The 23,485-nt window shown below is 38.2% G+C and overlaps 1 protein-coding gene across 1 annotated transcript in view; it reads right to left on the minus strand.

Annotated features, from left to right (window-relative positions):
- Positions 1 to 5,509, minus strand: part of fut8b (fucosyltransferase 8b (alpha (1,6) fucosyltransferase)) — a 133,191-nt gene extending 127,682 nt beyond the window's left edge. The window contains 1 exon segment of the mRNA XM_046836817.1: positions 5,373 to 5,509. The gene's annotated coding sequence lies outside the window, so the exon portion shown is untranslated.
- Between the last annotated feature and the right edge of the window lie 17,976 nt (positions 5,510 to 23,485).

Genomic DNA, 23,485 nt, shown 5'->3' on the forward strand with positions numbered 1-23,485 from the left:
ATGTTCAGTTGTATTCAGAGGACAGTAAATCTGTACTACTGCTGTACAAGATGCACATTGTGAACAAATTACAATATTTAGCAAAACAGACCAATTTGCAATACCGTACCTTTATAAACTATACAGTATATATGTGTATGTGGACGTGTGCAGACAAGGGCAAAGAATACACTGTACATTTGCCTACTGCTGCTGCAAAAATAAATAAATAAATAACAATAAAAATGTTATATATATTATATATGGCAGAAGCGATCTTTGAATCTTTGAAACATCTGTTTAACCACACATAAACACATATAAACATATACAAACATATAAACTGACCTTCAAATTCTATATAAAGGCTAAAATCTCAGAGCATGTTTATTCCTGAGTAGCACTAATGGCTGCCTCGAAGCTATGCCAAGCAGCATGAAGTGATTTGGAGCCCAAACAAACACAAAGCAGCCAGCCTACTGTGGATAACACGCCTCTCTTTACTGTTTTTCTAACTCCAAGCTCATTCACTGCAAAATGTGACTCAGACCGTGCAGTTTATCCTCGGCACTGCTGTCAGCTTCCTTTCTATATGTTCTTGCATTAAAAGTTAAAGAACCGTCTACAGTAATACAGGTGCTGGGAGACATACAGCATCTGACAGCACTGATGCTGTTTCAGTGAACCAGCAGACCTTTTAATGTACCTTTTTTCCAGTCTAAAAGCAAAATTAGTACAAATGTGGAAGATTCCTAATCACCTACTGCAGGGTGTATACTTTATTTTTTTGTACCTCTGGTTTTAGGAAGAAATTTTTTATTACCCATTTATTCCAAATTGTCATGCACAATAAAGTTGATTTATACAAAACCGCTGCTGAATCATCAACTTTGGTCGTTTGGAAAGTATAGATTAATTTCCTATAACAGCATCCTTGACAATGTGTTTGTTCTAATATGTCATTGTTGCTATAGTAACAACTTACACAGGGACTTGACTTGTATTTCTTCATACGATGAAGTCTACTGTTGGAGTTGTATATTTTGCAGAGAAAGTCAGGAATAAAGCTTTAACTTGAGGTTTTTTTAAAAAAGATTTCTTCAGGACAGAGGATTTTGCAGCTTCTGACAATGTCAAGTAATTTTTTTGTCTAATTTTTTTTTAGAGTGAGCAAGAAAAAAGAAGAGAAGAAATAATACCTTTCATTCGCCATGTATTTTTTATTGCTATTTCAGTTCCAGCAATTTCTTGTAAGTTACTTAAGCTGTTGTCATGGTAACAAAATGATGTCCCCAAAGACCCTGACATCATTAATTATTGGTTTTAAACCAGCAGCATTTTGGTGCTCTAGCCAGATGGATTTTACCAGCCAAGAACCATCTCCTTTGTTGTATCAATGCCTGGAATTGGTCCAGATTAAACAGTGGACATAGGGAGAGACTGAGCTTGCTGTCACTGCTAGTCACTGCTAGCTACTTCACAAGTGTTAAACACCCTAGCCACAAAACATCCATTCAGACTACCAATGATACACTACAGCTTGCTCAAATATGAATAATACGAATCCACATCACTTTATATCATCCACAATTAATTTTTTTATGTAAATTCTTAGTTTAAACTCCATTTTGACTTTGGCTAATGTTTTGTACATTTCCCAGAATTTCATTTGACTACCTGCTCTTACTGGTGCCAGTGGGCCTTTATTTCTACATAAAGTAAGTGATGCATCAGCACTCTAGTCATTTAGCTCTCTAGCTCTCACATCCTCGCACTCTGCTCAAACAGCTCAGCTCTCAAGCGAAAACTTTCATTCACGCTAATATTACACTCAACACCTTCATCTTATATTGCAAGACCAGACTGAGCCATAGGTTCAGCCTTTGCTACTCGGCCTTTGCTGCTCTGCTTCTATGCTGGATATATTATTAATATGACATTGAACATTTGGAAATAATGCATGGGAATATAAATAATTTTACAATACAATACAATACAATACAATACAATATAATAGAATACAAAATTTAAGTCAAAATTTGACAAACATCCCTTTTGACTGTGATCAGCTTAATGTCGTTTCCCATTTACTTGAACTTGCATTGTCTTCCTTGGTCCATTGCAGAACAACTAACAACTTTGTAGGGCGACCATGCACCACCAATTAGCTTCAGAAGTGCTAAACACTTCAGACATACAGTATATCACATCTGTAATGTACAATAATAGCAAAGACTAAAAAAAATAAAAACACAAAAATAAATAAAACTAGGGCAGGTGTACCTCAAAAGCCCACATTAATATACATGATGAAAAGGCGCCACTGGTTTATATGATCAAAGCCATTTAATTTGCGAAAAGTAAATTGTAGTCTGACATTAGCGGTGTGGGCGGCCAGCATTCTGACAGTGTTAGCAACTGTCATACACACTCCTACGAGGTGTTAGCTTTAAATAAAAACGAAAGCACAGGAAAGACTCAGGAAAAGAATAAGTATGTAAACTGAAACAATACGGGGGGGGGGGGGGGTCACTGCAATCAGATCCAGTTCCTTTTTTTCCAGGGCTACCTGCAAGCTTTTCTTGAGAAATTGGGATTGCAATTAAAGTCACTTGACAGTCAGAGACAGAGAGCGAAAAAGTGAGAGAAATATATATAGAGAGAAGTGGAGCCAAATACAGTGAAAATGACTGTCATAATTATAGCGTTTTAAATCAACATTGGTAAGTTCAGTATGGAAGTTGTCCCTAGGACTGATCAGATGTTTCGTTCCAGCTCATACCGACTGATAAAGATGAATGATTATACTAAAAGGTCAAAAGAAAGCACAGTGTCAGTTTTTGAGTGCTGAAAGTATTGCCATAGTTTGGATCTATGGCTCCTGAGCAGTATGAATTGTTTGATAATCAAACAATTATTGCCAAAAAAGAATATGATCTTGATACAGTCTATGACATTTTTTTGGAATGTACAGCATAATGCAATGTGACTTACCTAACTGCACACCCAAGCTAAGCTTGGTACTTTTCCAGGTACTGGAAACCATACAGTATGCAAACTCAATGTCAGGTGCATTTGCAGTGCTGCACAAAAGAGAGTTTGTTGTAGTGTTGGAATATATTTAACAGACCTTTTTACAAACGATATACTAAGACCAATTAATCACTTTATTCATCCCAGATGGAAATTCACCTAATCCTGCTGAGGACCACTTCTTGCTCAAAATATAGCCTTGATTCTTCATTGCTATGCTGACATGATTGCATCACATAATTGCTGCAGATATGTCAGCTGCACATTTATGCTTCAAAGCCTCAACTGCACCATGTCCCATTCCCAAAGGTGATCTGTTGGATTTATTTCTGGTGACTAGGGAGGCTGTTATAGCCATCGGCAGTGTTTCTACCTTTGTACTTTTGCATACATGGATAATAACCTGGTATATTGCACTAACTCTTTTGTTTGTATTCTGGCTGATATTGCCATTCCTCAAATATACTGAACTGGCACTTTCATATTGTTCACTTAATCTGCATTTGATTCTTCTGCTTTTTTTGTGTTCATGAAATATTGATACTCCTACAATCATATCTACACTACATTGCCAAAAGCTTGTAGATCCTAATCATCACAAGTATGTGTGGACCTATCTATCTTAACAGTGCTCTAGTACAAAAGGCATGGTTGATAAAGAACATGGTATGTACAGGTTGAAGAACTTTAATGTCCTGCACAGGGCCCTGACCTCAACCTCACTGAATACCTTTGAAATGAACTGGAACACTGAGTGTATCCCAGGCCTCCTTATTCAACACTGTAATGATTTCTATGCCTCCAATCGTTTGGACGTTTTTTTTTGTTTTGTTTTTAAATGCCAAAGGCATTAGATTTAGCCATTTGAGATGCTGCAAAAAATGTGTCAGAGATGTGAATCATGCCACAGATTTGCTCATACTAAGCATTGAAAACACGAAATTATTTTTCACCACATCAAAAAGGAACCCATTCATGATGTTAAAGTTTACCTAATTGACTCAGAGTGTTTTATTTACTTAACTGTTCATTTAAATAACCATCAATCTAACATCTCAGGTCAGTCCTCCTCTAACTATGCACTCCATTCAGTCAACTTTTAAGTATTTATCAGAATCAGCACTTCTTTAATCATGAATTAAACACGGCGACCATCTACTAAAAACTAACTTTTTATAATCATCTACCGAATCAGACCTCCAGTAGAGTTACATCTTAAACCATATAGCAAATCCTTGTCTTTCTCTAACTGTCAACCAAGTTCATCTCACCTTAAACCATCTACCAAATACAGCAATTTTTTTACGCCTCCCAATATCTACTTGAAGAGTTAGTACTTGGTGACTCTACAAACGTTTAGTAGATTTGGTACATTTCAAAACATATGCCAAGACAAGCATTTCTCATAAAGCCAAATCTTCACTATACCCCCAAACATTTAGCACTTCCTGCTCCAATCTCATGCAAAATTCTGTCGCTGTTCAACGAAACCGTCACAGTTTAGGATCAATTAGTTTACGTCACTTCATAAAGAGAGACCTGCTCAAGACCTCAGAGTTTCAGAGTCATCAGAAGCTCCAGAGACTGTGTTTACAACAATTCACAGACTTAGAGTCAGCAGATTGTAAATGTAAGCCGAGAAGTTTTCCTTTGAGCCGAATCGAAATACTATTTAACCAAAATAAAATATAGAAAGAAAAAGAAATGTAACCAGTGTAAACACGGTGCATTGGGTATTTGTACTTACTGTATCTATGCAAAAAAGTTGCAATACGGAGAACATAAAAACGCACAGGATGTATCAGCGTGTCCCTATGACGCAACCATCTGGTCAGTTCCTGCCACTGTGGAGCAAAATCAATGCACAGCACAATAGTGTGGAATTAGCTACCACTTAAAGCCAACACTTGAATTAACACTCAGGGTGCTCAGTGGGCTCCAGCAGGAAGGAAGTGCATACAGAAATTGTGTGCACTCAGGGATGGTTTTTTCGCACAGACAAGATGTCCCTACAAACATTCTTGATTTATATCTTTATTAAATACAGCATGTTTTAATTCAACCCTGCAAGATTCTGCTGTGCTCTCGGATAGAATCCTATCCTGTGTGTGTGTGTGTGTGTGTGTGTGTGTGTGTGTGTGTGTTTGGGGGTAGCAAGGGAGGGAATCACAGCCATGCATGTCTCCAAACCCAGTCAAATGCCACGCTGCTCTGTAAACATTCTGTTTAACGTGCATAACTCACCCTCCATCCCCGGTACCGACAGGCCGTTATGAGCTCGAGCCTGGAGATCAGACAGCCCGCAGTCTCTCTCAATCTAATCATTGCCCTGACAAACGCGGATTACTGAAAGATCTTACCGTCAGCGCGTGCACCTAATGAGGCTCTCCGGCAACGCGGACCCTTGAAGTAGAACGGCGAGAGCAGCTCATGCATCCGCCGCCGCGCAAATGTGACCAAACAGCATCAGCACCAGCAGCAGCTCGGAGGAGGAGGAGCAGCGGGGACGCGCTGCGCGTGCTTTCTATCACCCGCTCCGCTTCGCTCAAGTGCGCGCTGCCGAAAGTGCGCGTTCCCGCGTTTGTATAGCCGCCAAGATTTTTTTGCGCCCTTGTTTTGCGTTTCCGTATTGCTTTCAAAAATGCTAATATTTATTTTGCTTATCTATTATTATTATTATTATTATTATTATTATTATTATTATTATTAGTAGTAGTAGTAGTAGTATTCGAATTAATGGATATTGTTAAAGGATATTATTGAGCTGAAAAGCTATAAACCATTGCCAATCTTTATATGGAACCGATTGATTTGATATGTTTAATCAACATTTTAGTATGCATTCAATAATGCATTCAAACAACCATCCAAGCTACTCTTTATGCATTACTCTTTACTCATAACAGTATTTGTAGCTGTTGATTTTATTTATTTAGTTAGTTTTTATATTTAGTAGAGATTGCATTAGTTTGAACATTGACGGACAAGCCACATAAAATACTTGCTGTAGAAACAAATGCTCACGAAATAATATCTGAAATTGTGATTTAATTTTTTTTTATTAGATCTGAAGTAGTGCCAAGTGACTGATGTGTGTGGCTTCATCCCTAGAGCGAATAGAGCAGAATTAAGTTGACCATAGTGGAATTTTGGAAGGATTCACTCTTTTTTATTTGTTTCATATTCCAATGAAATTGTAATAATTTTCATATTTTTTGATAATAGAATAGGGATGGAAAAAAATATTTATTGATATAAATAGGCATATACAGTGCCTGGCAAAAGTTTGCAATCACCTACAGTAGTCAAACTCTTATTGTTTTCTGAGTTTACATTTGTTCATTTGCAAAAACTAGGCAATTTATCAGAATGAAGATTTACTTTGACCAAACAAATATATAAATGTACAGATGTTAAACTTAGTTTCTTTAAACATTCAGTTGAAATACTTTGTAAAACCAGATGTGTTCTTTCTTAGTTGGATATTTCTTTCTTGCCTTGCCATTGAATTCATCCCAAAGCAATTAAATAGGAAGTAATTGCAGTGACTAGGTAGATTATTCCAGGATAGACAACACCCCAGATGAATGTTCGTTCTCTGAATAGTGATTAATAAATAATAAACCTTGGACTTATGCTTGTCTTGTTGTATGGTAAAGTTGGTTGAAAATAGCCACAGTCTAGACGGAATTGTGGCACTGAAGTATGGAATGGTGTCTATGTTGGTTCAGAATTCCTTTTAACCGAATAAGTATCCAACCTTCCCTGCTCCAAAAAAACCCCAAACCATTAAACTTCCACCTCCATGTTTAACTGTGTGTGTGTGAGTCAGTCTGATAACATCTCTACTGTTCTCCGAATTCTGCTGTTAGAGCCAAAAATGTCACATTTTGTCTCGTCCCACTGTTCAACTGTTGTGTCTTTTTGTCTTTTACCTGTTTTTTTTGCATATAAACAACAAAAAACATGCATGACGATAAAAGTTGAGTTGTTTTCAAACTTTTGACAGCCACTCTATGTTAATTAACAAGTATTTCTTTAAGCAGTAAAAGATTTTCGGTTTTGCAGAAAACTGCATTAAAATCTAGACTTGTTGTTATCCTTCATCTGCTCCCATTATGGGCCACAACATCAGATCATATTACTGTTTATTTGATTTGGCAATTTTTATTCAGGCTTTGGACATTGTGAGTGCACTGGTATGCTCAATAGAACAATAAGAACATAGCAATATTAGGGGCTGGACAATTTATTATTTTCACATTACATGTTAGACAGACTAAAAGCATGAACTAAAGAAAACCACAGCATCAGTTAGTTTGTGCCCATGTATTTTTAATCTATAATAAAAAAAAAAAAAAAAAAAAAAATAATAATAATAATAATAATAATAATAATAGCATCATAATCTATTGTAACATGCAAAAAAAAAGATATCAACAAAAATGTCAGAAATGTATGTTTTTATAATTATAGGGTATAATGTTTTTATAATTATAGGGTATACTTCATCAGTATATATTACATCTCAAGAGCTTCAGTTAAGTTTTACATCAAACAATAAAATGGGGGGGTGTAAGCTCACACAATTATATGATTATATACTCAATTATGAGTGTATATGTATATGTGGCTGTATAGACAGATAGACACAGTATAAAACCAAAAACCCACACCACTTGTAGCTGTAACTTTATAGTTTTGGATCTTAAGCAGTTCCTTTCCTTCTCCCAAACATTTTCTTTTCAGTATTCTGGTAAAAGCTGGCTTACCTGTTTTTACAATTAAGCCTCTACTCTGGTGAAAGCTTCTCTTGGTGCTTCGATCTAGTTTCTTGTTGTGAAGAGGTTTTTCTTAACCTAGAAAGGAATTCTTCTGTTATTCACTACTGTTGTTTACTGCGGTCCTTCAAACCATTTGGTGTTCCTCAATTAGTAAATTTGTTCTGTTTTTTAAACCTAATGATGACTTTCTTTATGTCTTGTCAGAGACAGCTTTCTGGATGCCATATTGAGAGCTAACAGGAACATAATATAAACCAAAAGCCACACTTTAAATCGACTCAAGACCCTTTATCTGCCCACTTTAAGTGAAATAATGAGGGAAATAAAAAAACCTGGATATGGAACATTTGAGCACTAAATTACTTATGATCCCTATATATATAATATATGTGTAGTGTAATAGTGTATGTGATGAAGACATTATCACTGTACCATAAGTAATACAATTTCTATCTGAAATATGATCTATAGCCAACAGAATTACACCTCAAGTGGAAGTAACTGAGCTTCAGTAATGGAACAGTCTTCCGTTATAAAATTACTTTAATTAAATTGTTCTGTTTTATCTGCATTGCTGTTTCATATGTGGTAGACATCTCGTCTGCTCTTGCGGGGAAAGAAGAAAACAATATTTGGTGTGAATATGCTACCATCTACTGTCCATTTTTTAACATTAAACTTCAGCTCAATAAGATGATGTAGATCTGATGGTTGACAAATGGACAAGGAAGATACATGTATTTCAAATATAAAATAGTATTTTGTCGTTTAATAATACTGTAAAATACTTTGTAAGAAGTTCACATGATGACATCATAGAAATGCAGCCCCTGATTGGTGCCTACTCAGTAGTTGTTAAGATCAGAACAGAAGATGTATCTATATGAAAGAAGGTGGTCAAGGTAAGAAACGTTCAGGCTGCTAGCTTTCATATTAGTCATTTAATATTTGCCAAAATGCTAAAATGTTTGTTTTCAACTTCCAAATACATGTCCAGTGATTGATAAATAAATATTTGATCACTAAATAAAAAACATTCTTTCGGCTTCTCCCGTTAGGGGTCGCCACAGCGGATCAACCACATGTTAAATTTGGCACATGTTTTTATGCTGGATGCACTTCCTAACACAACCCTCCCCATTTATCCGGGCTTGGGACCGGCACTAAGAGTGGCCGGGTTTGGTTCCCTGACCGGGGCTCGGACCCGGGCTACAGCGGTGAGAAGGCCGCATCCTAACCACTAGACCACCAGGGACCCTGGTAATATGGCGATATTTGATTGCCAAATATTGTACCCTAATTAAAGTAGCTGTTTAGTAGGATCATGATTAACAATTAAATGATTAATTAGTTAGAAACTAGTTGCTATGGATACAGGTGCATCAGTTGTCTTTTTATTAAAAGACTTGTTTATTATTGACTCAGTGTTGCTGACATAAAGTTGCCCTTCATTACCAAACACCAAGTAACTAAATTAGGATACAATTATGAGTCATTCGCAAACTGTTCAACATTAAATTGTTTGTTACTTTAAAACTAACCTTCATCTGGGAGATCACAAGGATATTTTATGTGAATATTTGATCTGTTAACTGGTTGCATATGTCAGATTATTGCATTACTCAGCCAGACAAAATCTGTTGCTATTAAACACTGTTTACTTAATTAGTGTAATGGTGAAATATTATAAATGGTTTTAAATGCGTGGTGGGGCTGCTGTAGTTTGTAGATTAGTTTGATACACCTAAAGTTAAGGTATTTGGTGATTTGTTTTAAAATATATTTTATGTAACTTTGCCCAACCCTGCAAATGTGGTATTGAAATAGAAGGAATTAGAAAGTAGTGGAGGTTAAAAAAGAATCTGCCATTAGTGTAGTTTTTGCCATTAGTGCCAAAAATTCTGAACATGAACAGATTATGAACATTTTGAGTTCAATTCAAATTTTCTTTTAGAAATCCAGTCAATTTGGCTTACGTTACGCATTTCTTAAAATGATTCAAAATTCTTCCATAAAATCCTGCTGGGTTAACTTGCATAAGCATAGTAGCTAAAATTAGCAGTTATGATTATAAACATGTATGAATATGGTTTTAAATTAAGCTCATATTATTTCTATGGCCAAGTTTTGCAGTGAAGAAGATTTACCAACTGGGCAGGTGAAGACTGGAAAAAAGACAATGAGATGACAGTGAGTTCTCCCCTGTTTTCATTTTTGATGTGAACATCCAACCAGAAACTAGGAAGTCTGTGTCTGAATAAATAGATAAATATATAGCCCTGTATTTAATTAATGCTGCATTTCTCAGCAGTTACATTCAAATGAAAGAGAATTCCATAGGCACTTATGCACCCTCATGCTATCAGAGATACAGGCTTATGCAAATATGATTTAAACATTCTACCTGAACCCTGTCTTGCTTGTTTCTTTCGTTGCATATCCTAGCTATTTAAGGAAGCTAGAGTCAGAGTACAAGGTCAGCCATGATACAGCACCCCTGGAGTACAAAGGGTTAATGGCCTTGTTCTGGGGCCCACGGGTGGCACCTTGGCAACATTGGGGCTTGAGCCTCTGACCTTCCAATCAGTCACCCAGAGTCTTAACTGGTGAGCTACCAATTTCTTCTCCAGTTTGTTCACCCTTCTGACTGTAAGGTTTCACTTTATACACTGGAGAGCTTTATTCAAGCTGTGAACTGTGTGAACACAGCAACAGAGGCTGAACATATAACTGTGGCATACGACATTTAGCTCCCCGACACAGCAGGTCTAATGGGATGCCTCAAGGGATGTTTCATTACCAAGGAAGTGCAGGTTTTCATTTGGCTGATGCTGTTATCTGGAGAATCACCTAATCCAAGTAAGGAGAAATTTAATTCTAACAAAGCCCAGAGCCATTGAGAGTTAAGGCTCTTGTTTAAGGGCCAGAAAGAGGCAAACATTTTCACAAATTTGGGTTTTAATCAGAGCTGCAGTATGTTTTCATTATTACCATGATTACCAGCATACTACTATTTAACCCTTAAACTATAGGAGCTGATGTTTATACTGTAACATTAGGCAATATTAAATCTATTATAGTATGCATATATATTATTGTAGTATGCAGAAGGTAATCTCTTGGTGGCTTGCATGGATCAACTGGAACTCTGTTTCTGCTCTTTCCACCTCCCCAGCATAATCTTGGCCAGTCTTGCTCCAGCTTTTGCACCACCAAGATGAGACTTACGTCATCTTTTGTAGCGGCAGCATGAATTTCTATATGGATTCGCAGCAGCATAGTGCTAATCCATCATCATCTAGTCCACCACCACAATACTAATTTACGCTCCATTCCCATAATTAAACGCATGATTATGAACTAAATTCATGTAGGTTTCCTGACGGATTTTTCCAGATGATGTACTTTGGATTCCTGTCTTAAAAATATACATATTTACAAAGCAAGTACATAAAAAAAGCTTATGCATAAATCAAACATATTTTGGGTCAGCTTTCCATGTCTTAATAGTGGCATTAACTCATAGAGGGAAATTAGGTACATTTTTCATTCTTTTAGCTGCTGCACTGCAAAGTATATATCATTTTTAATGCAAACTCTGCACTGAAATGAAATAAGAAATAATTCAATAGAGAGAATGTTTGATTCCCGCTGGGCCGATTCTGTCCAGACTGAAGTATTTGTTCATAAGAGTTGTGGATTCTGGGGCAAAATGTCAAAAAGGCACCTATTTGCATCCATTAGCATTCATGGCATAATATAGTTCTGCCACAGGAACTGAATATTCACGGCCACTGTGATAGAGTTCCACTCAAGGGAAAAGGCTTTGCATGATAATGCAACCTTTCAGCTTACAGAGGTTTTAAGGAAACGCCATCCATTCTGCTTCTGATTGTCTCAATCCACAGTTTGCTTAAATACAATTTCTCTCTCACTTTTATAGGGATCCCATACAATTAATATGTATTTGTGATATTTGTGTTTATTGGTTTTACATTAGTCAGTACTGAAAGCAAAATTAGAAGTATTATCACAAAATTATTTAAGATCATGGTGCAGAAATAAGAACATGCCAATGAATGTGTCAGGAAAAAAAAATAAAAAAAATGAAATGGCAATTAACAGAAATTCACCAGTAGATGAGTCAAATTAATAACCACACGTGTCCACGAGATAATTGACTATTAAAAATGGTATTTAAGAGCAAAAAATCCACTCCCCTGTAATGCTCACAAAATGGCACCACATTTAAAATAAATGTCACCTGAGAAAGACCTGAGAAAAAAGAAAATTATTTGCACAAAATCGAAAATTTGTAAAGCATTGCTAATGAGTTTGAAAACTGTGGCAAAAGTAATCCAAAATTCAACATTAGTAAGTCAGACTGGGGTGAGTGTTTTCGGTGACACCAAACAATGTACACTGCAGAGGACTGGCATGCATGGCTGTTTTGAATTTGCCAGCGCTCATGTTAAAAAAAGGCAAAGACAATAGGGACTCTATACTTTAGAATGATGAGACAATGTTCAATGTTTTTGCTTTAAAGGTTTCTGAACAGTATGGCGTCACAAGGGTGAGGAGTACAAAGAAAAATGCATGGGACCAGTAAAGCATGGTGGTGGAAGTGTTCTTGTGCGGGGTTGCATGAGTGCTGCAGGTGTTGGAGAGTTGCATTTCATAGGTGACATCAGGAATTCACAAATGTACTGTGAATTACGATAAGTGAAGATGCTACCATCACTCTGCACCTTAGATCACAGACTAAACGTCTAATATCTGCTGAGAAATGGATAAAGATCTTAATTTTCAAAAGGAGGTGTACTCATATATGCTCTACACACACAAACACACACACACACACACACACACACACGGACAAACACACACACGGACAAACACACACATGTATCAGACACATATGGGCCAACATTCCTCTTTGGTGTGGGGGTGTAAATTACTGTTTTCCAGCCCATCTGGATTCTGGATCTGCATTTGGTGGGACCATCATTTGTTTTCCAACAATGACATCAGGTCAACGACATCAAACACTCATCTAGGTTATGTAAGAACTAGGGAAGAACTAGGGTTAGGTCAGTAACAGGACTGGTTATAAAAATAGTATTTAAGAGTGGCAGGAGTAAAGATGGGCAGGACTTCACCAATCTGCATATCACTGCATCTACACATTTTATATTCATCAACATCAAATTGCAAAGACTTCGAATATCTCATCAAGTACAGCACATAATATAATCCCAATATTCTAAGAATCTGGAGAAATCTGTGCAAAAGAACAAGGGTGGAAATTAATATTGGATGCCTGTGATCTTTGGGCCCTCCTGCGGCACTGCATTATAAAAAGGCAGGATTCTGTAATGGAAATCACTGCATGGGTTTGGAAACACCCCCAGAAATCACTGGCTGTGAACACAGTTCACCATGTCATTCTCAAATGCAAGTTAAAGCTCTATCACAAAAAGGACAAGCCATATATACATATATGCATGATTTAGAAATGCTTCCCTGGGTGTAAGATAATTTAAAACGGACTGAGGCAAAATGAAAAACTGTTCTGTAGTCAGATTAATCAAAATCGAAAATTCTCATACCATGGACCACACGTCCCCTTTCGGCCCATCTGGCTTGGTATCAGCAGGAAGTTCAATAGCTGCATCTCTTACGCTATGAGGGTGCTATAGTGCCTATAGAAAAGGCAGCTTCAACGCTAAAAGGTATATATAGGTTTTAGAACAACATATGCTTAAATACAGATGAGGTCTATAATGCATCTAGACAATGCTAAACTGCATACAGCATCTATTACAACACCATAGCTTTGTGATACAAGGGTTCGAGTGCTTAACTGGCCTGCCTGCATTTCAGACCTTTCAGCAATTTAAAACATTTGCACATCATGAACTGAAAAATACAACAAAGAAAATTTGGGTTATCACTGCACTCTGTTTTTTATTTACATTATACACACCATCACAATTTTACATGTACATGACTGTACATCATGTATTATTATGTATTATTAGTTGTGTGACTATAGATCAGAAATGGTTGGTTAGACCTGAGAATACAGATCAGAGATCATTGGTTGGAGCTGAGACTGTAGAATAGAAGTGATTAGTGAGACAGAAAATTATAGATCAAATATAAATATCTGAGCTATAATCTCCTTTATAACGAAGCCTCAGTTCTACAGTCTATTTCTGATGCATTTTTCCAACTCTGACTTGTAATCTCTGATCCATAGTCTAAAAATTGATCTCTCATCTGTAATCTCAGGTCTGACCAATCTTTTTTGTTTTATCTCTTTTTTCTTCTTATCTCTCATCTGTAGTGTCATTGATGATGTCTGATCCATAGTCTGAGATTTAACCAAATTTGTTAAGAGCGTAAATTACAGAACAGAGATAATTAGAAATATTAGTTTTGATATGACAGTCTAGATCACAAATGATTTATTATAGCCAAACATAACAAATAACTGGTTGGATCAGAAACCACAGAATTTGATGAAGTTAAGCTCATCCATCATCTAACAAATAATGCTTATTGACATCCTGAGGACAGCTATCACAGATGTTTAGATGCTTAGATATAAGCTTGTACATAAGACATGATTAACAAGTGATAAATCAGAGCTGACTGGTTACATCTTAGGTCATCGATCATGCTGCCTGAGGAAAAGGCTTTGGCAGTGACATAAACAACATGAAAAGAACATTTTATAATCCACGCTTTCCAACATTTGTTTGCTAATCGAATTTAGTATTTATTTTCTTTAATATATCACAGAATCACACACAGCTAAAGCTCTCAGCTGCTAATTTCAAGCCTCAGATTTCCTGGTTGTGTATGAGATTATACACTATATCAGAGATGATTGATTAGTCGAAGGTTGCCATGGTGATTGGAATGCTGTACAATCCCTGTGTACAGCAGATGGCAGCAGTGCTGTTTCATAGTTTGATGCATCCTGCTGCTCTGTACGTGACTTGCCATACCCTCTTTCTTACACACAACACATGCATCATTATAAATGTGTCAAAATTGTCAGCTCACTGTGGAGATGCCTAGAACTACACCTATTCATAATGTGCAGGGCAACGTGTTGCATAGGTTTATGAAAATTTTATATTTAACCCATAGCTATTTGGGTTGATGATTAGACTTAAAAAATAAAATATAAAAAATTGAAATCAAGTTTGCAAATGGCAGTAAAAAAAAAAAGGTTCACAAAAGCGAGTGACAAAGTGACAAGCATCATATTTATTTTATGTGACACAGAACCATGAATCTGGAAGTAGCAGCAAGAAAACAACAACTGATTAGATTATTTATGACACTGTAAAACAGCCCTGATAACATTACCCCGACCTGTCCAATGACACAAATTGTGAATATAGTTCAAAAATGGTTGTTTCGACCTGAGACTATAGATGAGGGATCATTGGTTAGAGCTGAGTATACTCTATAGAAAGTATTGGTTGGCCATAAAATTTTAGATCTGATATTTTTGGTTAGATTTTATGCTATGGATCAGAGATTATTAAGTGAGATTATATATCAGAAATCAGACTATGGATAGAAGATGACTCGTTATAAAGATTATAGTTTTGAGATCACTTGTTTTGATCATAGACTATGCAACAGAGATAAAAACAACAGCTGATTAGATTATTTATGACACTGAAAGCAGCAAATACATACATAGGCAGGTGGCAACTCAATGGTTAAGTCATTGAACTTTTGATCAGTAGGTAAAGAGCTCAAATCACAACACAAATCTGCTACTGCTGGGCCATTGAGTGGGACCCTTAACCCCCAACTGTAAGACTGTAAGTTGCTCTGGATAACAGGGTCAGTGAGATGCCAGAAATGTTATGTAAATATAAATGCAAATACATAGGAAAAAGCCTAAAAAAATTCCTCCAACCTTTACAGAGCCACGGACTGTCCAATGTCCTTCATTCTCCTGTATGCGTTTTACTCTTATTTAGCATCTGTAAAGCCATGAAACTTTACCTCAGCAGAATAGTTACATTTGTAAATCCCCCCCCTCATTTTTTATCTTAATCTTAATCTTCATCATCTCAATCTTTTATGATCAAAATCTATATTTTAAAGCACTACTCAAATAAATTAGCAAAAGTTTGGACACCTTATTATTGTATGGTTTTCTTTTTTGTTCACTCATTGGGGGAAAAAATTACAAATAAACGCTTTGTTTTTAAAATCTGAACACCTGATTTCATCAGCGCGCCCTTTCAAAAGCATATTGGCCATGCATTGCACATTGTATTGTGTATTGTCACTGACCTCTGTGGCAAGTGCCACATTTTAACTGAAGTGCATCCCTTTACAATTAGGCTGCAAAATTAAAATTCAACAAAAAAAAGCACTGGTTTGCTAACCGCAGTATGATTAAGATGCAGAAAAAGTGGCGTACCTAAGCGGGCAATTAGCCCACAGAGAGGGATCTGCCGTGTGTGTGTGTATGTGCGTCAAATGGCATTTTCACTGAGAACCTGTAATCAGTAAGAGAGAGAGAGAGAGAGAGAGAGAGAGAGAGAGGGAGAGTGTGTTATTGTGTATGCACAGTATAGTCTGCATTCTCTTGTGTTTGTGTGTTGTGTATTCTCTATTGTTCTGATTCACATCAGCCTGCTCAGCAAAGCAAGTCAATCTCTTTTCAGCTTTGAATAATACAAAAAAAAAAAATATGAAGCAATACAAAAACTGCAAACAATAGAGCTGGAAGAAAACGAGGATATTCTTTCAGTAAAATGTGCCATTTTGCACAAGCATTTAGAGGATTATTTTTTTTTCTGCAAACAAATCCAAAAGGCATATCCAGAACCCAGACCCTGGGATTTGAGTAGGTGATGGATAAATGGGACGCAGTGGGTTAGAGTTTAATGAGCTGTATACATCACACAAAAATATAACTAGAGATACATCATATTGTCAACTCCACTACACTGGATTTCTAACTGAAGCTCTTACTTGGTTTGTATGGAAGTCTGTTTCCACCACATAACATTTTTCACAGTTTTTGTCCTGCAATTCTGACATCAATTCTCACAATTCGGAATTTATTTCTCACAATTCCAACTTTATTTTTTAGCTAATCGAGCAGCGTCACCCACTCTGTATTGCCAGAAAGCTTTACACATTGAAAATTAAACAGGCTACAGTCAATAGATTGATCTGTAAAACAATGAATGAAATCATAAAGGACTATTTTAGTCATGGTTTCACACATCGTGCGATTTCGTTGTTACTGTAGGAATCGCAAGGTATGAAACTAAGCCTCCCTGGATAGAACTCTGTCTAACAATCAGCTTTGGAGGAGACAAAACAAGACAGATGAAGCAGAGGAAGCCTTGATCATACACCAACAACTTCAAACTTCAGACCAACAACATGGTTACCGTTTGATGCACCAGAAATGTTGGATGATTTTCAGAAAAGGAATAAAGTCAGATTAACTAGAAATAAAGTCATGATTGTGAGATATAAAGTCGGAGTTGCAAGAAGAACATTGGAATTGTGGGGAAAAAAGTCAGAATTGGGCAAACTTTTTTATTAAAAAAGGATTTCCATAGTTTTGCTCAATTGATTTTAAACAGTAAGCATTGAAGTCTGATGGAGACTGGTGATACAGTATTTAGTTTAGTTAACTTCAAGTCAGCTACATTATTAGTAGACATGGCAAACAATACATTCACATGAACATAGACAAGGAGAAGGAAAATCATCATGACAAAGATACCTACATGTAGCTGATTCTGGATAAGCTCAATATTCAGTATATATATAAACACACGAACATACATGAATTTCCTATAGTCCTCATACCTTACCTTTAAACACCTCTAAACAAAAAAGTTTAAGTTTAAGTGAACATTCCATAAGCTGGTGTATCTGTAAAAATATTACAGTACAACAACGTTTTGGAGATATTACATGCAGCCTGGGGTTAATTGATAATCTTAATATTATATTTCCCCTTTGTTTGTCCTGTGAAATTGTTGGGATGCATTGTTTATTTTGTTCATGTTATTTTTTGTTTGGTTGTTTAATTGTTAGCACTTTCATTAATAAATTATTTGCACTTGGATTTACCTACTAATATTATAAGATACACAGAATCAGAACCAGTTTTACTGACCAAGTATGCCTGAGCATACAATGAATTATGAATGGGCTAGTGCTAAGATAAAAGCTAACCCTAGCCAGCCTGCTTTACCATCTATACTGCTTGCAAATGTCTGCTCCCTGGACAATAAATTGGACTACATCAGACTCCAACAAGCTGCGTCTTTGTGTTCACTGAGACGTGGCTGAGCGACAGAGTTCCGGACGGCGCCATTCACCAAGGTTTTGCTAGCCCCGTTTTGTGCCGACAGAAATGCAGCTCTGTGCAGTAAGACTCGCGGCGGTGGTCTGTGTGTTTACAACACAGAATGGTGTAAGAACTCTGTCCTTATTTCCAACTACTGCTCATAGCTTTTGGACTTTATGGTTGTGATATGCAGAGCTTTTTATTTAACCCTGGAATTCACCACCGCTATTGTACTCAGAGTGTACATACCACCTAGCGCTAATGCGCTCAGAAGAGAAAACACGCTGGATGTTGTTTACACAAACATCCGGGGCGCATACTGGGTGAAGCCCCGCCCCCACCTTGGGTACTCAGACCACATCTCTGTTATGCTGATCCCAGCATACAGACCACTCAGAAGGCATTCAAGACCAGCTCAAAAGCAGGTGAGAACCTGGCCAGGAGGATCTATGTCTGCTCTCCAGGACTGCTTTGAATGCACTGACTGGGACATGTTCAGGGAAGCTGCAACCAACAGTGATTTCATCAACTTGAAGGAGTACACGTCAACAGTGACCAGCTACATCGGCAAGTGCATTGATGACGTGACCATCTCCAAGACCATCACTACACGCTCCAACCAGAAGCTGTGGATGACCACCAAGGTGCGTGCGCTGCTAAAATCAAGAGACTTCGCCTTCAGAGCAGGGGACAAGACGGCCTTAAAGACAGCAAGGGCCAAACGCTACCTTGCTATCAGAGAGGTAAAGCGCTTACACGCCAAGAGAATTCATGGCCACGTCCAAGACAGCGGAGACACCCGGCGAATGTGGCAGGGCATCCAAGCGATCATGAACTACAAGACGACATCACCTGCTTGTGACCGTGACGCCTCCCTCCCGCCTCCCTCCCAGATGCGCTCACAGACTTCTACACCCGGTTTAAGGTGCAGAACAACATGGTGGCGAGGAAGACACCCCTCCTCCCAGTGACCAGGTGCTCTGTCTAACCATAGCCGAAGTGAGAAAAACTCTATGCAGAGTTAACCCACGGAAGTCTGCTGGACCAGACAACATTCCTGGCAGAGTGCTCAGGGAATGTGCACAACAGCTAGCGGATGTCTTTACCGAGATCAACATCTCCCTGAGCACCATTGTTCCTACGTGCCTCAAGATGACAACCATCGTTTTCATGCGGAAGAAGTCTACTGTCTCCTGCCTCAATGACAATCATCCAGTCGTGCTCACACCCATCGTGATAAAGTGCTTCGAGAGGCTCGTCATGAGGCACGTCAAAACCCAGCTTCCACCCTCACTGGACTCCATGCAGTTCGCGTATCATCCAAACCGCATGACCTTTCATCTGGCCCTCACCCACCTAGACAACAAGGACACTTATGTACAAATGCTGTTCATAGATTTCAGCTCAGCATTCAACACCATCATCCCTCAGCACCTGAATGTGCACAACAGCTAGCGGATGTCTTTACCGAGATCAACATCTCCCTGAGCACCATTGTTCCTACGTGCCTCAAGATGACAACCATCGTTTCCATGCGGAATAAGTCTACTGTCTCCTGCCTCAATGACTATCATCCAGTCGTGCTCACACCCATCGTGATAAAGTGCTTCGCGAGGCTCGTCATGAGGCACATCAAGACCCAGCTTCCACCCTCACTGGACCCCATGCAGTTCGTGTATCATCCAAACCGCACAACCTTTCATCTGGCCCTCACCCACCTAGACAACAAGGACTCTTATGTACGAATGCTGTTCATAGATTTCAGCTCAGCATTCAACACCATCATCCCTCAGCACCTGATTGAGAGTTGAGCCTACCAATCCTGAACACCTCCCTCTGTAACTGGATCCTGGACTTCCTGACTGGGAGACCTCAGTCAGTTCGGATCGGAAACAGCATCTCCAGCACCACCACACTGAGCACTGGGACACCTCAGGGCTGTGTGCTCAGCCCACTGCTGTTCACTCTGCTGACGTACGACTGTGTAGCAATGCACAGCTCAAATCACATAATCAAGTTCGCCGATGACACGACTGTGGTGGGTCTCATCAGCAAGAACGATGAGTCAGCATACAGAGAGGTGCAACGGTTAACAGCCTGGTGTGGAGCCAACAACAGTCTCTGAACGTCGAAAAAACTAAATAGATGGTTGTTGACTTCAGGAGAGCACAGAGTGACAATTCTCCACTGATTATCGATGGATCATGCGTGGAGATCGTCAAAAGCACCATATTCCTTGGTGTTAACTTGGCAGATAACCTCACCTGGTCACTCCACACTAGCTCCATTACCAAGAAAGCCCAGCAGCGTCTCTACTTCTTGAGAAGGCTGAGGAAAGCCCATCTCTCTCCCCCCATCCTGACCACGTTCTACAGAGGGACCATTGAAAACATCTCGAGCAGCTGCATCACTGCCTGGTTTGGGAACTGCACCATCTCGGATTGCAAGACCCTACAGACAATAGTGAGGACAGCTGAGAAGATCATCTGAGTCTCTCTCCCCTCTATCATGCACATTTACCCCACACGCTGCATTCGCAAAACCAACAGCATTGTGGACGACCCCACACACCCGTCACACACAATTTCACTCTCCTGCTATCATGGAAGCGGTTCCGAAGCATTCCGAAGGAAATGTGTGACTGATCTGTACAGCCCGGACTCAACACACACTCGTACTCACTTCACACACCCATGTCTTTAGTAACACTCACGTTACATCACTTCATTACCAAAAACTGTTTACATGCCATTTTTGCACATCTTTTCTGGATTGCTCCTATTGCTCTTTCCACAACATTTTGTTTACATTTTTGTTACTGTTTACTGTTTACGTCTCTTTACAACAGGTTTACTGGCGGAGATATTTTTTATTTTGTGTATTTGTCTTGCACTGTCCTGTATTGTCTTGCACTGTCTTTTGTTGTCTTTGTACTGTTTGCACCAGGTTGCACAAATGCACTTTATGTGGCGAGGACACTTACTAGTCCTTAGCCATGTGTTTTCTGTTTTTGTGATTGTTGTTGTATGTAGCACCAGGGTTCAGGAGGAATGTTGTTTCATTTCACTGTGTAATGCGTCTTGACTTCTTGACTTGAATTAACATAGATGCACTGCACAGCAATGCTGGACTGCAACAAGAAATAGACTTTAACAACCATGATTTCAATTAACACACTAAATGACAATGCATTTAGAAGACAGTACACATTGGCCCATGACAGTAATATTGGCCACTGCAGCTTCAGTAAACAGAGTCTTCTCTTGAGTCATGGCATTTAACTTTCTTTGCTCATGCTGTTTCCTGCAGATTTGACCTCTTTCACTCTGAACCTGCTCATTATGAAAAGAACCGATCACAGTACTTCATGTTTTGAATATAAATTTGACTCAGAAGGTAATTTGTATTAAAGATAAACCGTTCCAAGTAATTAATCATTAGCACTGCTGCATTTATTTTTATTTATTTTGTTGGTGTGATAATTAACCTTAGTTAATCCAGGTTAGCTCATGTACTACAGAGAATATTGATTAAATGGCTTCTAATATTAAGCAAACATTCACTCTTGCATATAAATTTGACTTGAATATGAATCTAATATTATATAATTAAATATATATTTATATATCTATATTTATATATTATATAAATAATTATATAAATTATATTAATAATAAAACCTTTAGTAGCATGCACGTGTTGGTTTGTAATGTATTTTTTAGTTCACTTTTCAGTCAAACCCATAATTTTCATCTACTTTTACTTTGATGAAGAGTTTTCTACATTACCCACAATGCCAAGCTATTTTCTACTTATCGGGTTTCCAATGGAATTTAGCCCCCTGCATATTTTAATCTAGTCCAATGCAAGTTAAAAAAAGTAAAAAAATTAGTGAACTCTGACCCACAAATTTCTTATTATGTAAAGAAGCGTGATAATAAAACACCCCATGGTGTGAACCTTCAGAAGGTTTAAGATGGAGAAAGAACTGATTATAGCAGCATAGTACCATGCTGTTTCATACAATGCAGCTTTGAGTAAATATTAAATCACCATTAACAAAAATATTCCTAGTTTAGTCTGTCATGGCATATAGATACTTCTATCACAAATCACTCCTGACATTCTTCTCCACCCACTCCACCCTGTCTGAACTGTTTTTTTCACTTCTCTAACACACTCTCCATTTTACTTTTGCACTGTTGAACCCAGGTACCTGAACTCCTTCACTTTCTCCACCTCTTCTCCCTGCAACTGCACCACTCCACTGCCCTCCTTCTAATACACACATGTACTCTGTCTTACTCCTAATGACTTTCATTCACCTTCTCTCCAGCGCATACCCTCCAGCTCTCCAGGCTCTTCTCAACCTGCTCCCTACTCTCACCACGAATCACGATATCATCCGCAAACATCAAAGTCCACGGAGACTCCTATCTGACCTTGTCCGTCATCCTTTACATCACCACTGCAGACAGGAAAGGACTCAGAGCCGATCCTTGATGCAGTTCAACCTCCACCTTAAACCAGTCTGTCGTTCCTACTGCACACTTCACTGCTGTCACATTCTTCTACCACCATCTGTCCTTCCACATTCCTCTCCTTAAGGCCATACCTACCCATTACCACCTCATCACCTCTGTTCCCTTCACCTACATGCCCATTAAAGTCTGCCCCAATCACCAATCATTCATTCCTAGTCACACCATCTACCACATTAATCTAACTCACTCCAGAATTTTTCCTTCTCCTCCATCTCACAACCCACTTGTGGAGCATAAGCACTGATAACATTTATCATCACCTCTTCAACTTCCAGCTTTACATTCATCACTCTATCAGAAACTCTCTTTACTTCCACTACACTCTTACTAAACTCTTCCTTCAGAATCACCCCTACACCATTTATCTTTCAATCCACACCATGATAGAACAGTTTAAATCCACCTTCAATGTTCCTGGCCTTACTCCCTTTCCACTTGGTCTTCTGAACACACAACATATTACCTGTGGCTGTCGTTGGTAACCCGGGCCTCGACTGATATATATATATATATATATATATATATATATATATATATATATATATATATATATATATATATATATAGAGAGAGAGAGAGAGAGAGAGAGAGAGAGAGAGAGAGTACAGCATTAAAGGGGATCGGATCAGTGTGTGTTGGTCAAGTTAAATGTGATGAGCAATGTGGTTTCGTTTATTACCGGTTCCATTTTAGTGCATCTCTCATAAATGTAAATTTTTTTTCCCGCCCATTTTTCTTCCCCACTGACAAGATCATAATAAACACATTTGAAACTGCCACTTCGA

Source organism: Silurus meridionalis, chromosome 23 (assembly GCF_014805685.1).
Source record: "Silurus meridionalis isolate SWU-2019-XX chromosome 23, ASM1480568v1, whole genome shotgun sequence".
NCBI lineage: Eukaryota > Metazoa > Chordata > Actinopteri > Siluriformes > Siluridae > Silurus > Silurus meridionalis.